Below are 14,151 nucleotides of genomic sequence, written 5' to 3'. Positions count from 1 at the left end.
ATCAAGAAATAACTGTAAGTCTACTCAGTAAAGTAGCCCACACTGCTCCTCTGCCTATGGAGTAGCCATTCCTTTATTCCTTTACTTTCTTAGTAAACGTGCTTTCACTTTATGGACTCACTCTGAATTATTCCTTGAGCAATGTCCAAGAACCCTCTCTTGGGGTCTGGGTTGGGACCCCTTTCCAGTAACATCTTCCTGGAAACCATGAAGGGACTATACTGAGGAAAATTCTATGGACCCAAAGGAAGTAGACTACAGCACTGCCAATTGGCCAACTTTAGGTAAGGGGTGGGATATGTTTTGCCCAGGCAAGACTACAGCACTGCCAATTGGCCAACTTTAGGTAAGGTGCGGGATATGTTTTGCCCAGCCAAAGGATCAGATTAGGTTAGAGGTCGAACTTAGGAGAGTATCTCCTAAGACAGAGAGGGTTAAGGTCCCTCCTAATAAAAGGCAAGGATGCTTAACGCAACTTGAGTTTGAGGCCCAATTTAGAAAGGTTAGAGTCCGTCCGAAGATTTAGGGGTTAGAGGCCCCTCTCAGCAAAGTCCTTCTTAGTTAAAAGTGGATTTGACACTATGGGATGTTAACTGCTATTCTCTTTGGATTAATCTGCCTTGCACTCTTTGCTGACAGCTTTGGGTGACAGGATTAGGCATGTACAGGATCACCAGACATGGGGATCTTTTTTCTCCCCAAAGGGGGAAACTTGACAGCTGATGGGACTGCTAGGAAACATCCTCCACTACTGACAAGTGGCCACCTGGGTCTTTCTCTAGTCTCCCTGAGCTCCTTGGCTTCCCCACCCCACCGTAGGCAACACTTTTATCCCTTCCTGTTCCTCTGTCTGTACAAACCAGTTGCAGGAATGGTAGAAATCACCATCTCTTGCAACGTTTTGATTAATGAGTAAAAGGATTCACGAGGCTAGTCTTAACGCTGTAGCGAATCTGGTGTATTTTGTGCTTTGAATTTGTCTTTCTGTGTTATTCTGTCATAAAGGGGAGGTACCTTGGGATAGAACACAGGCTTAGGACTCCATAAGCTGGATAGGGTTTCTCCCTCATCTTGTTTTACTTCCTTGGGAGCTTGACTTTGTAACCACGTGGCAGTACTTTCTCTTAGTCTCTGCCATCCAGAGGACAGCAATTTTGGAGTTTATGACATAGTTAGCTCTAAAAATTGTTTTCAGCAGTTAAAAGCCTTCATTAGCTCAAAACTGCCTGCTCTAGGCCGTTTCTGGGAAGGCAATGGAAACCTGCCAATGCTGTAGCTTAGTAGTTAAGGCTTTGTCTTTTCACAATGGCATCCCTGGTTCAGGGTTCAATTTCTGGTTAGGGAATTAGTACTTTCTGGTTGATATTTGTGTGATCTTTGCCATTTGTTGATTTTATTCCCCTCCATGAACAACTTCTATCTTCCCTTCTTGAATCTTCCTTTCTCCAAGCTACCTTGTAGACTCTAAGTCTTGTAAAAACTGCTAATCATCTCTTTTAAAATACTGGTACACTTGTGATTAAGTCATAACCTTAGTGAAGGCTTACCGGTTTCATCTGGGAGGTTACTTTTGGTAGAGTTTAAAAGCCAGAAAAATGGATTGTTTGGCCTGGCTAAAGTCAGGTAATAAGAGATTTAAGAGGATTTTTAAAGTGTTATGGTTAAAAGTCAGCTTTAATTAAAAGCAGATATATGAGCTATATGTATATTTAAAAGGTCTTTATAATTTTTCTCTTCTTGGATCTTATTTCTCTGAGGAAAAAAAAAAATTTTCTTCTCAGTTGACTAAATTGTTGATAGGGTTTGGCTATGGCCCCACCCAAATCTCCTTTTGTAGCTCCCATAATTCCTATGTGTTGTGGGAGGGACACAGTGGGGGATAACTGAATTATGGGGGCGGTTCTTTGCTATGCTGTTCTTGTGATACTGAATAAGTCTTGTGAGACCTGAGAGTTTTAAAAGTAGGAGTTTCCCTGCACAGGTTCTCTGTCTGCCTGCCGCCCATGTGAGACATGGCTTGCTCCTCCTCCTTGCCTTCCACCATGATTGTGAGGCCTCCCCAGCCATGTGGAATTGTAAGTCCATTAAAGCTCTTCTTTTGTAAATCGTCTAGTCTCAGGTTTGTCTTTATCAGCAGGGTGAAAATGGATGAATACAGGGCTGGGCGCAGTGGCTCACGTCCGTAATCCCAGCACTTTGGGAGGCCAAGGAGGGCGGATCATGAGGTCAGGAGATACAGACCATCTGGCTAACATGGTGAAACCCCGTCTCCACTAAGAATACAAAAAATTAGCTGGGCGAGGTGGTGGGCACCTATAGTCCCAGCTACTCGGGAGGCTGGGGCAGGAGAATGGTGTGAACCTGGGAGGTGGAACTTGCAGTGAGCCAAGATCATGTCACTGCACACCAGCCTGGGCAACTCTGTCTCAAAAAAAAAAAAAAAAAGAAAAAAGAAAAAAAAATGTATGAATACAATTGTTTTTCTCCATTTTGTCTTCTTGCCACTCTTGATACACATGAGGTGATCTAAAATAATTTCTAACAGCCTGGGAGTCCTTGGGAAAAGCAGAGGAGTTGCCACAGATCCTGTTTTGGAAAAAAGCTTCTGTTTTCCTTATGAAACCACTGGAATTGAAAGGGGATAAATAAATCCTTCTCAAAATCTAATGCTGTGTTTCATTTTGTATTGTGTTATCTGATGGTTTTGACTTTTGTGGGTATCAGAAATTACTTCTCATTATGAGAGAGCTTTGGTTGGTAATAACTAGGAAACATACTTTTAGGGATGGCTAATGGAAGTTATGGAGGAAGGATACTCGGCTCTTTGCATGTTTGGATCAGAGAAGCATACTCTTGGCCACCTGGAAGATATGGAAGTGTCCCCATTGCCACACTGAGAGATAAGAGTCCCAAAGGATGTGGACTTATTTCCTCTTTTTGGGGATTCAACATCTGGTATAAAAATGGGACCTTTAATTTTTTTAAATCTGTTTTGCCTTCCAGCTATGCCTGCCTATTAGGCTCTTGAAATTACATGCTTTCCTGGTCCTGTTCCTCAAAGGGCTCCTCCCTGAAGCCAGTAATTCAATTAAGAAACTTAAAAATTGGCAAATGAAAAATCTTACAACTATTGGATCTTCTGTCTGTTGTGTATTCATATGTGTTGTATGTGTAATGTTTATATATGAAAGAGCTCTGATTAATTGGTTTAAAAATAATAAGCACTTAAATCAAATATTTTGTCAGAAAAATAAAAACTGTAAGGCTTTTTAGTTCATGCAACTTTAGTAAGCTTTGGGAAATAAAGACAGTTTTAAAGATTATTGGTAAAATAAAAATGTCTTCCGAATTTCGACATTTGGTCTAAATTAGGCAAATAAGATATTAGATTTACTAAATGCTTTAAGGTCATAAACTGCTTATTTGACTTCTGAAAATTGTTTGGTATACCTGCTTTAGAGACATTAGATTCTAGATAAGTCCTGGGGATATGTAGAATTCGCCATGCCCCCTGGCTATGCTGGAAAGATCTTATCTTGTACTTCTGTCTGGTGTCCTAAGCTTCACACCTAGTACCTAATTAAAATCACTTACTTACCAGGTTTTTCACCAAAAATAAAAGTTGCTAAGAGTTAACATTGTAGGCCGGGCGCAGTGGCTCAAGCCTGTAATCCCAGCACTTTGGGAGGCCAAGACGGGCGGATCACGAGGTCAGGAGATCGAGACCATCCTGGCTAACACGGTGAAACCCCGTCTCTACTAAGAAATACAAAAAATAGCCGGGCGAGGTGGCAGCGCCTGTAGTCCCAGCTACTCGGGAGGCTGAGGCTGGAGAATGGCGTGAACCCAGGAGGCGGAGCTTGCAGTGAGCTGAGATCCGGCCACTGCACTCCAGCCTGGGCTACAGAGCGAGACTCCGTCTCAAAAAAAAAAAAAAAAAAGAGTTAACATTGTAACATATAATCGAGACTACTGGAAAAACAGTTTTAACATGCAAGGTGTGTAAGGAAAGTGAAATGTGTTTTTGGTAAAAGATTATAAGAAGGCATGGGAATGTGAATTTTTTTTAGCCTAGTTTAGAAGGCTAAGGGGTTGTAAGTATTCTTTATCCTGAAAGTCTGAGCAAATTGTGGAAGATCTGTGAAAAATTAATCTTGTGAAGGAAATTCTGTGTGAACATACTGGCTAAAGTTAAAGGGGTCTTATTCAGTTTTTCTGTAAATTGAACATTGGAATAAAAGCACAACAGGGTGTTCTTAGAGCACTGATCTGCTCCTTAACAAAAATTTGTAGAGTTTAAAAAGGCTTATGGGAATCTTACCTTTTGGTCTAACTGCTTAAGATTGAATAGATTTGTCTATAAGGTTTTATTAAGAATTAGGATTGACATTAACAGTACACTAATGCAAAGGGTAAAATCTGGCTTTCTCTCTTGAATAACATTTTTGTGTAATATTTTTAAAAATGAAATTCTGTTTGCCTTTTGACTAAACTATAAGAAAAAGACAGGAAGGAAAAGAGACATTGTGTGGAAAGCTGTCTTCCCTGTATTAATGAGTAAAGTTTTTTGTCTTTTTACAATTTTTGAGTTATCATTTTGGCTAAATGAATGACTTATGGTGACCTGAGATTCTATGTTTGTAATATCAAGTGCTTAAACCTTCGATATTTGACAAACTTTCCAAAATCAAATGATAAATTATGTCTTTTTCTGACCTAATTAATCTTTTCATATTAGGTCCCCTAAAGTCCAGAAGAGCCATATTTGGCTTAATGTGGTATAGAAATCTATAGAAATCATACAGGAAGCATTATAAAATATAAAATTATGTTTGCCTTTCTTTGGGCTATATTTGAATAAATACGTTCTTAGTTATGTGTTCCAAAATTATGGGAAGCTCCTATAATTCTAATATGACTTAGTGTATTGTTAATAATTATAATTGTTACATAATATTATTGTGTGCCATAGAGGTAACCACATTTCCTTGTCAATCATGTCTGACTGTGACTGCCCTAAGACTTTTTGTCATTCACAGACAACTGTTGTCTTGTTTTGATCCTGTTTTAATGGTGCCTTATAATCAGCAATAGGACTTTGACAGGTGCTCTTGAATGCAGGTTTCTGATAACTTTGGAGATTGTGACATTAGGATAGAGGAGAAAACTTTCATGATTCTCATGGAGAGCTGAAATGTTCATGAATATCAAACAGAACAGGAGTTAACTGCATGGATTGAACTAACAAGGAATGACTGAAATAATCATTTTGTGACTTTTTGCTTAAAATATTGCTAATTCTTTGCTTTGTTTTTCAGAGTGAAGAAAATTTTTGGGTTTTCTATAGCTTGTGGCAATACTCCTGTAAAGAAAATTTTAGAGCATATTTCTCTCTGATTTCTCCAGAATTTGGAAACTACTTGTGAGTATGCTTAACTTACGGCAATATAGTTACTTGCATAAGTGAAAAAGAATGCTTTCTTTTGCAACAGGACACAATTGGATAAACTTTTTATTACCAAGTCTTTGACTAGAATAGCGTGCTTTCCTTTAAGGAATTAAACTTGACTTACACAGCCAATAAAAGCTCCTTGGGAAAACTGGCCTCATACCTTGTCTATGCAGTCCCTGTACAGGGTTCCTGACCTCTGGTAAGTGAAGAATGTCATTTTCTGATGGGCCCAGGAGCCCCAAGTTATCTTGGGACCTCAAGAGGAGGGGAATTTATCCAACTCATAGGTATTTTATGGTACAAAACCATGGCTGAGCTCAAGGAGTTTTTAAAAACTCTTAACTGAAATTCCTGATGGAATAAAGTTTCATCAGAGATAATTTAAAAAGAACCTATGTGAAAAATAATTATTCTTGCTGAACTTCATACAAATAATCAGGCCAAGTATAACACTAAAGCTTACTTTTGCAAACAAATCAGTTCTATTATGATTTGTCTTTAGTCAAAATGAGGAGATAGAAAAATTATGTTTCAAGAACTATGGTACACCTGTTGTTAGATTCTAGTCCCATCAGTTTTTAGTTTTTTTCTGCAATTTAGACTGACCCTGCCTATTCCTGTGAATCAACCAGTGATCTCTAACTGCAGCTCAGAAGAAACAAGATGGATGGGTAATATAAAAATCTGGATTAGTATTCTAATTCTGGGCAAGTACTGGAATCAGTTAGTGACCCCATATCATCTTGGTTCCAACAGTTGCCCACTTCACAAAAAGCCTTGTTAGTTTACTTAGGATAATTTTGTTTATTTTGCTCTACTCCTGTGGAATATATTGCTTTTGCACCCTTTGTGTAGGAATGCAGTATAAGCTTACTGAATGTTTTCTTAAATTGAACACTTATTAATATTCCAGATATTATCTTTTGTGGGAAATCAAGAGTTATGAATGGCCATCTGCATATTGATGCTTTCTGACCAAGCTTCTCTCTACCCTGAATACAAAAGACACTGATAGTTAGGCAGCAATATCATTGCCACTATTCAGCCTGAAGAAGTTACAGAAGATGGATCTTCATCCCTCTACAACCCTTAGGATTAAGGGTCCCTTTGTAAAGGAGAGGAGAGAAATATGTTAGAGGCATTTGAACCAGAGCAGCTCCATCTTGAATAGGGACGGGGTAAAATGAGGCTGAGACCTACTGGGCTGCATTCCCAGGAGTTCAGGCATTCTTAGTTATAGAGTGAAATGGGAGGTCAGCCCAAGATACAGGTCACAATGACCTTCCTGATAAAACAGAATGTGGTAAAGAAGCCAGCCAAAACCCACCTAAACCAAGATGGCCACAAAAGTGACCTCTGGTGGTCCTCATTGCTTATTATACACTAATTATAATGTATTAGCATGCTAAGAGACACTCCCACCAGTGTCAAGACAGTTTACAAATGCCATGGCAACATCAGGAAGTTACCCCATATGGTCTAAAAATGGGGGAACCCTCAGTTCTGGGATTTGCCAATCCCTTTCCCAGAAAACTCATGAACAGTCCACCGCTTGTTTAGCATATAATCAAGAAATAACTATAAGTATACTCAGTCAAGTAGCCCACACCACTGCTCTGCCTATGGAGAGCATTTCTTTATTCTTTTACTTTCTTAGTAAACTTACTTTCACTTTACTCTATGGACTCGCCCCGAATTTTTTCTTGAGCGAAGTCCAAGAACCCTCTGTTGGGATCTGGATTGGAACCCCTTTCCGGTAACAGTCTGACCTTTACTTTTTGAAATGAAATACTAAAACTGTCTCAAGAAAAAAGTAATCTTCAAATCAGGAGGAGAAACATCATGAGTTTATGACCAAAATTCCAGAGGAAAATCTTGGAAAATTTTTGCCTAATTTTTACTTACATTAAACAACCAGTATATATTAAGTATCGTTAACCATTCCTTGCTAGTCCCCATCTGTCTCCTCTAACATATTTTTGGACCTTTTCCCAGGACCCAAGTAAGAAGGCAAAATTTAGATGTTATATTCTCGATCCATATCATCGCCTCTTCCTCTTGGACAAAACCCAGACTCTTTTCACACATCGCCATGAAGCAGAGTCCAGCCAATAAACGGAGTGAAGCAATCTGCTTCGGAATCCACCCTGCTCTGCTCTTCCTTAACTGACATTTGTGTTTTACACAAACTTCCTCGATACTGGTTTTGATTCCCACTATTACCTAGTACAGTTTATTGCACACGGTTATAACAGCAAACATTTATACTGTGGTAGTCGTGTGTTAGGCACTCTTCCAAGCACTTCACAAATATTTAGTCATTTAATTCTACCAGATGAAGAAACTGGGGCACAGAGAGGTTAAGTAAGTTACTCCAGACCACACAGCTAGTAAGCAGTGAAGATGGATTCCAACCCAGATCATTTGGCTTTAGAGTCCATGTTCTTAAAATCTGTCCTATACTGTTTGTCCGTCCAGTAAATTCTCAAAAACTAGTATTTTTTGTAAAATTAGAATTACCTTTAATATTACTTGTTTTTTAAATTGAGATATAATTCATATACCATAAAATTTACCTTTTTAACGTGTGCAATTTAGTGGTTTTATTAGAGTCACAAAAGTATGCAACCATCACCAATATCTTATTTTAGAATATTTCCATTACCCTAGAAAGAAACTCCTACCCAATAGCAGTCATACCCTACTGCTCCCTTCCCCAGCCCCAGGGATTCATGAATTATTTTCTGTCTTTATGGATTTGCCTATTCAGGACATTTCATATAAATCGACTCATACAGTATGTGGACTTTTGTAACTGGCTGGCTTCTTTTACTTGCAAATGTTTTCAAGGATGATCCATGTTGTAGCATGAAAGAGTACTTCATTCCTTTTTGAGGTTAAATAATACTGCATTGTATGGATATACACAGAGATTTTGTTTAGCCATTTATCAGTGGGTGGGCATTTGGATAGTTTTCACTTTTCCACATTTATATAAAACGCCGCTGTGGACATTCACATACAAGTTTCTGTGTGGACATGTTTACATTTTTCTTTGGTATATATGTAGGAGTGAAATTGCTGACATGGTAACTCTATGTTTAAATTTTGAGCAACTGACAACTGTCTTTTAAAGTGACTGCATCACTTTATACTCCCACCAGTAATTTATAAGGAGTCCAGTGTCTCCACATCCTTAACAAACACTTCTTGCTTTTTGTCTTTTTTACTGTAGCCCAACTAGTTGGTGTGAAATGATATCTCATTGTGGTTTTGATTTGCATTTTGATGCTGAGCATCTTCTCATATGCTCATTGGCCATTTGTATATCTTCTTTGAAGAAATGTACATTCAACTCTTTTACCATTTTTTTTGGTTGGGCAATTTGTCTTTTTATTGTATAAGTACCCAGTATATATTCCAGAAACTAAACCCTTATTAGATATATCGTATGCAATATTTTCTTCCATGCTGTTATGTTGTCTTTTCACTTTTGATGATGTCCTTTGAAGCATAATAGCTTCTAATTTTGACAATTTTGTGTTTGATTGCTAGTGCTTTTGATGTGTGTTTAAGAAATCATTGCCCAACCAATATCACAAAGATTTACACTTACGTTTTTCCTAATAATTTCAGAGTTTTAGTTCTTACCTTCAGGCCTTTGGTTCATTTTGAATTAGAGGTCAAGGTCCAACTTCATTCTTTTGCATGTGAATATCCAGTTGTCCCAGCACAATTTGTTTAAAACACCCGTTTTCTGCTCTTTGTTATTATTAAAGATAGTCTTTTTCAGCCTTATTATTATTAGAGAAAATGTCTCCCTTTGTCCCCCAGGCTGGAGTGCAATGGTGTGATCAGAGCTCATTGCAGCCTCAAGCTCTGGACTCAAGGGATTCCCTCTGCCTCAGCCTCACAAGTAGGTGGGATTACTGGCGCGTGCCACAGCACACAGCCCACGCAGTCTTGATTACGGTAGATTTGTCATAAGTTTTAATATCATTAAGTGTGGCTGGGCGCCGTGGCTCACCCCTGTAATCCCAGCATTTTGGGAGGCCGAGGCGGGCGGATCACGAGGTTAGGAAATCCAGACCACAGTGAAACCCCATCTCTACTAAAAATACAGAATGAGCCGGGCACAGTGGTGGGCGCCTGTAGTCCCAGCTACTCGCGAGGCTGAAGCAGGAGAATGGCGTGAACCCGGGAGGCGGAGCTTGCAGTGAGCTGAGATCGGGCCACTGCACTCCAGCCTGGGTGACAGAGCGAGACTCCCTCTCAAAAAAAAAAAAAAAATTCATTGTGTGATTCCTCCAACTTTGTTCTTTTTCAAGACTGTTTTGGCTATTCTGAGTCCCTTGTGTTCTCATAAATTTTAGAATCACTTTGACCATTTCGGAAAAAAAACAAAAACAAAAACGGCTGGAATTTTGATAGCGATTATGTTGAGTATGTAGATCAGTTTGGGGAGTATCACTATCTTAACAGTATTAAGTCATCCCATTGAAGAAAACAATATGTCTTTCCATCCATTTAGGTCTTCTTTAGCTTCTTTCAAGGATATTTGGGATATTTTGTAGTTTTTGGTGTTAATGTAACATTTGTTGATAATAAACTTTATAGTTCCATGGCCTCTAAAGGTTAAACCAGAATTTGTGTGTGATTTGGTGAGACCACAGAATGTTCTGTGTCTGGAAGAATCTGTTCTAGGACAGGTTGGGCGACAAATGCCTCCCAGAGACTGGCCAGAAACACATTCTATGTGAAGTAGCATGGTGTAATACAATGCCACTATTGATCCTTCTCATACCTGGGATAAGTAGACAGACTATAGGGCACTACATTCTACAGTTGTCTTGATGTCACAACCCAGCTTATTTTCCCCTGACAGCCCACAGGGGATGATCTAAATTTCTCAGGTTGTCATAAATTGCAGGGACGAGAGAGTGTGTCCAAAGAATCTGCATCCCTAACTTCCTATTAACATAAATACTTCTATTTATCCATCCTCCTACAGAGACCACCGCTCCCTAGGCACCAAAAATATGTCTGATTGAGATTTAAGTAAAAGCCCAGAAAGATGCAGCCCCCAATATCTCCGCTAAACCCTAAACTCAGGTGTAAAAATGCTAGTACATCTAGCACAGGACAGAGAGTTCTATGTCAAGGATCAATGAACTTCTTTTTGTGAGCAATCTATCTCACACACTATCTGAATATTTATAAACCCACAACCTGTCACTAGTTATGTCTTGTTGATACTGTCAAATTTTTGTTGTCCGTCTGTTTGTAGATATCCTAAGGTCACACTTTTATGACCTTAGTTCAAGTGAGCCTGATTCTATTTCCTAGTAAATGTTAACTTAACGAATTAAGAATAGTTCATTTTAATGTCAGCCCCCCAAAAAAGGAGACTTAGAAAAAATGATTTTGGTGTGGAAGGGGAGATTATAATTGTAGTTTTAAATCACATTTGGTTTACCTACATTTCTTTTTTTCTAATGCTGCAAAACTGGAATATTTTTCAAAATTATCCCCATTTTTGTAAAAGAAAACCATTTCACAATAATTTGTGGATATTTTGCCAACTTCATATTGCATGTGGAAACTAAGTTTAAATGAAAAGGTGACTTGCATAAGTCAGAAAATGAATCAGAGATCTAATCAGATGTGGGACCTTCCAATCATGAATCCATAATTAGACTGTCTCTAAGTATGAAACATGGGTGAGGAAAAGAGACAGAGAGTGAACTCAAGGTCACTTGGGGTTATGGGAACCGCCTGGGCTCCAAGAAAGAATGCAAACACAGCAGGTTCAACTCTCAGTGTCAGAAAGCCATGCCGTTCACACACTGTAAATGAGGTGACCATCCCATACCTTCTGTACCACTATAATCACACCTCCCTGTTACAGAAACAAAAAACATAAGAACAGCAACTCTGTTGTCTATTTCTTGATCTCTTTGACAAATACACTATGAAATACAGCACATGCTTCACAAATGCCACAGAATGCCCTGTGTGTACAATAAGAAGGGTGCTTTGAAAGCAACAACAAAAACCTAACTTCCAAATATACTGGTGGGGGAACTAAGGCACAGAGTTCAGATACCTCCCAATAGTTAATTAGCACCTAAGCATTGTGTGTTGGCATCTCCATCTGGTGCTCTTCCCACTACAATTTCCCACCCTTCATACGACTGACTGGATATTCCATCTATTTTTTTTCAGTTGAGTTTTGTAGGGATGAGAATGAGGAAGAAGACCCTGGCCCTTGCAATTCACAATGTGCATACACTTTCACCGTTTCTTCTGGGTCTTTGGGATGCACATGTATCCGGACTAGCCTCTGCCAATCTCTACCAGATACATGAAGGCTACAATATTTATATCTCAGTTGTGTTTTCATTGATGGGGCTTTAAGAATATTCTAATTAATACTCTGCTTCTTTTTTCTTCCTTAGCCAGAACTCGCTCTGACTTATACTAAGATATCAGCGCCAAGGAAATTTAAAGGAGTCAGGCCTTGAGCCCTGTGAGGAAAGACCACAGAAGCAGGAGTCAGGGAAGCCATGTGATTTCACATCAGATGGGCTGGATTTGTGGAATTGGAGAATAAGTCTTATAGAATAAATCTGACCACAAGGAGGTCAGGATCAATTTTCAGCATTCCAGTTTCCTCTCTCCTCCTTCCTTGAACCATAAGCCAAACCTGTTAATTCTACTACTAAAACAAGTTCTTTCTTGCTGTTATAGCGTCTAACTGGCCGGAAGTGGTACTAAATTTGGGCCCAGGATGAAGAGGTGTCAAAGAGCTGCAGCCTTCACCTCTCTGGCTCAAGTGATCCTCCCATCTTAACCTCCTCAGTAGCTGGGACTACAGGCGTCCACCACCATGTCCAGCTAATTTTTGTAGGTGAGGGTCAACCAGGAGCTTTTCCTGTCTAGGCGAAGCCAGCCTGATCTGGCTTAACAGAGACTTTGGAGAAGTTGATTCTAAGCCTTTTTTCACTGACACAAACTAGGGGTGACTTGACATACAATTGGTCCTGATAGCTGACTATTGTCAGAAAAAAAAAGTACTTGAGATCAACTTCTCTAAACATCAAATTAGCACCTTTGGCAAGTATTTTTCACCACTTATTTGGTAGCATAATATGAATATAAAATAATCCTGTCTCCTAAAGTTGTCCAACACAAACCCTGCATTCATCTCCCACAACACAGTACATCTGGTTAAATCATTCAATGTCTGAGTGTGCAACTAAAATCAATCATTTCAAGGCTTTTTCCAGAAAGGCATCTGACTTCATATGTGGATATTACATGTTGATATGGTTTGGCTCTATGTCTTCACCCAGATCTTACCTCAAATTGTAATCCCCATAATTCCCCCATGTCCAGGGAGGGACCCGGTGGGGGGTGATTTGATCATGGGAGTGGTTTCCTCCATGCTGTTCTCGTGACAGCGCATAAGTTCTCACGAGATCTGATGATTTTATAAGGGGCTCTTCCCCCTTTGCTGCCTTCACACGCTTTCTCTCGCCTGCCACTATGTAAGACGTGCCTGCTTCCTCTTCTGCCATGGTTATAAGTTTCCGGAGGCCTCCCCAGCCATGAGGAACTATGAGTCAATTAAATCTCTTTTCTTTATAAATTACCCAGTCTTGGATAATTTATAGCAGTGTGAGAAAGGACTAATACACATGTGTATTACTGAGATTTTTCTATAACCACAATGTATAGTTTGAAATACATTCTTTTCCCTTAAACCTTTGGCATCCACTACTCTGTCCTTACTAGAATTCTAACTTAGCCTAGAATTATATACATATAATACTTTTAATTTAGATCAATATTCTAAAACTATCATATTTCTATATATTGTTATCTAACAATTTTTGAAAATACACTTAAATGTATAAAGATGCGGCTAGTTATTGAGGTTATAAAAGGTTAACAGCTACAGAGGAAAAAAACTAAAGCAGGTTTCCTTTTCATTTTTTATTTTGGCCAGGAATTTAAAGCATAAAAGTATAAATTTTGGGTCATAAAAGTTAAAACACTACCTTCAATTTGCTCTGACCATGGCAACTGTTAAGAATTAGCGGTCAGCTGGCCTCCACGGCTCACTTCTGTAATCCCAGCATTTTGGAAGATTAAGGCATGAGGATCACTTGAGGCCAGGAGTTCCAGGCCAGCCTAGTTAGCCAGGGTCTTCAGCAAGACCCTGTCCCTTAAAAAAAAAAAAAAAAATACAAAAATTAGCTGGACATGGTGGCACACGCCTATAGTCCCAGACACTGGGGAGGTTGAGATGGGAGGATCACTTGAGCCTGAGAGGTCAAGGCTGCAACAAGCTGTGATCATCCCCCTGCACTCCAGCCTGGGCAACAGAGTGAGACTCCGTCTCAAAAAACAAAACAAAACAAATTAACTGTCGATACTCCTTGTTGTCACTATGCCAAGAAGGGTTATTGTGAAAGAGAAATATGAGAAAACTGATTGAGATGGCTTTCAGGGAAGTGCATAATACTCAGAAGCTTGGATACGACCTAGACTGCTGGGGGCTAAGGAAAGAGTGAGCATCAGGAAATGTTCGTGCTTCCTGAAGACTCACCCTTAGGAGGTAGTATTCACAATATGATAGGGCTGAACTCTAACTGCCCAATTCAGCAGAAGGTATAGGTAGGAAAAGCTAGTGA

General features: G+C 39.3%; 1 protein-coding gene across 5 annotated transcripts in view; it reads right to left on the bottom strand.

Moving 5' to 3' along the window:
* STYK1 (serine/threonine/tyrosine kinase 1) overlaps nt 1–14,151 on the bottom strand; it is a 56,813-nt gene that overhangs the window by 36,300 nt on the left and 6,362 nt on the right. The gene's annotated exons all lie outside the window — the stretch shown is intronic.

The sequence above is a fragment of the Macaca mulatta genome, chromosome 11 (genome assembly GCF_049350105.2).
Source record: "Macaca mulatta isolate MMU2019108-1 chromosome 11, T2T-MMU8v2.0, whole genome shotgun sequence".
NCBI classification, from domain to species: domain Eukaryota; kingdom Metazoa; phylum Chordata; class Mammalia; order Primates; family Cercopithecidae; genus Macaca; species Macaca mulatta.
This window is presented reverse-complemented; position numbering and strand designations above follow the sequence as displayed.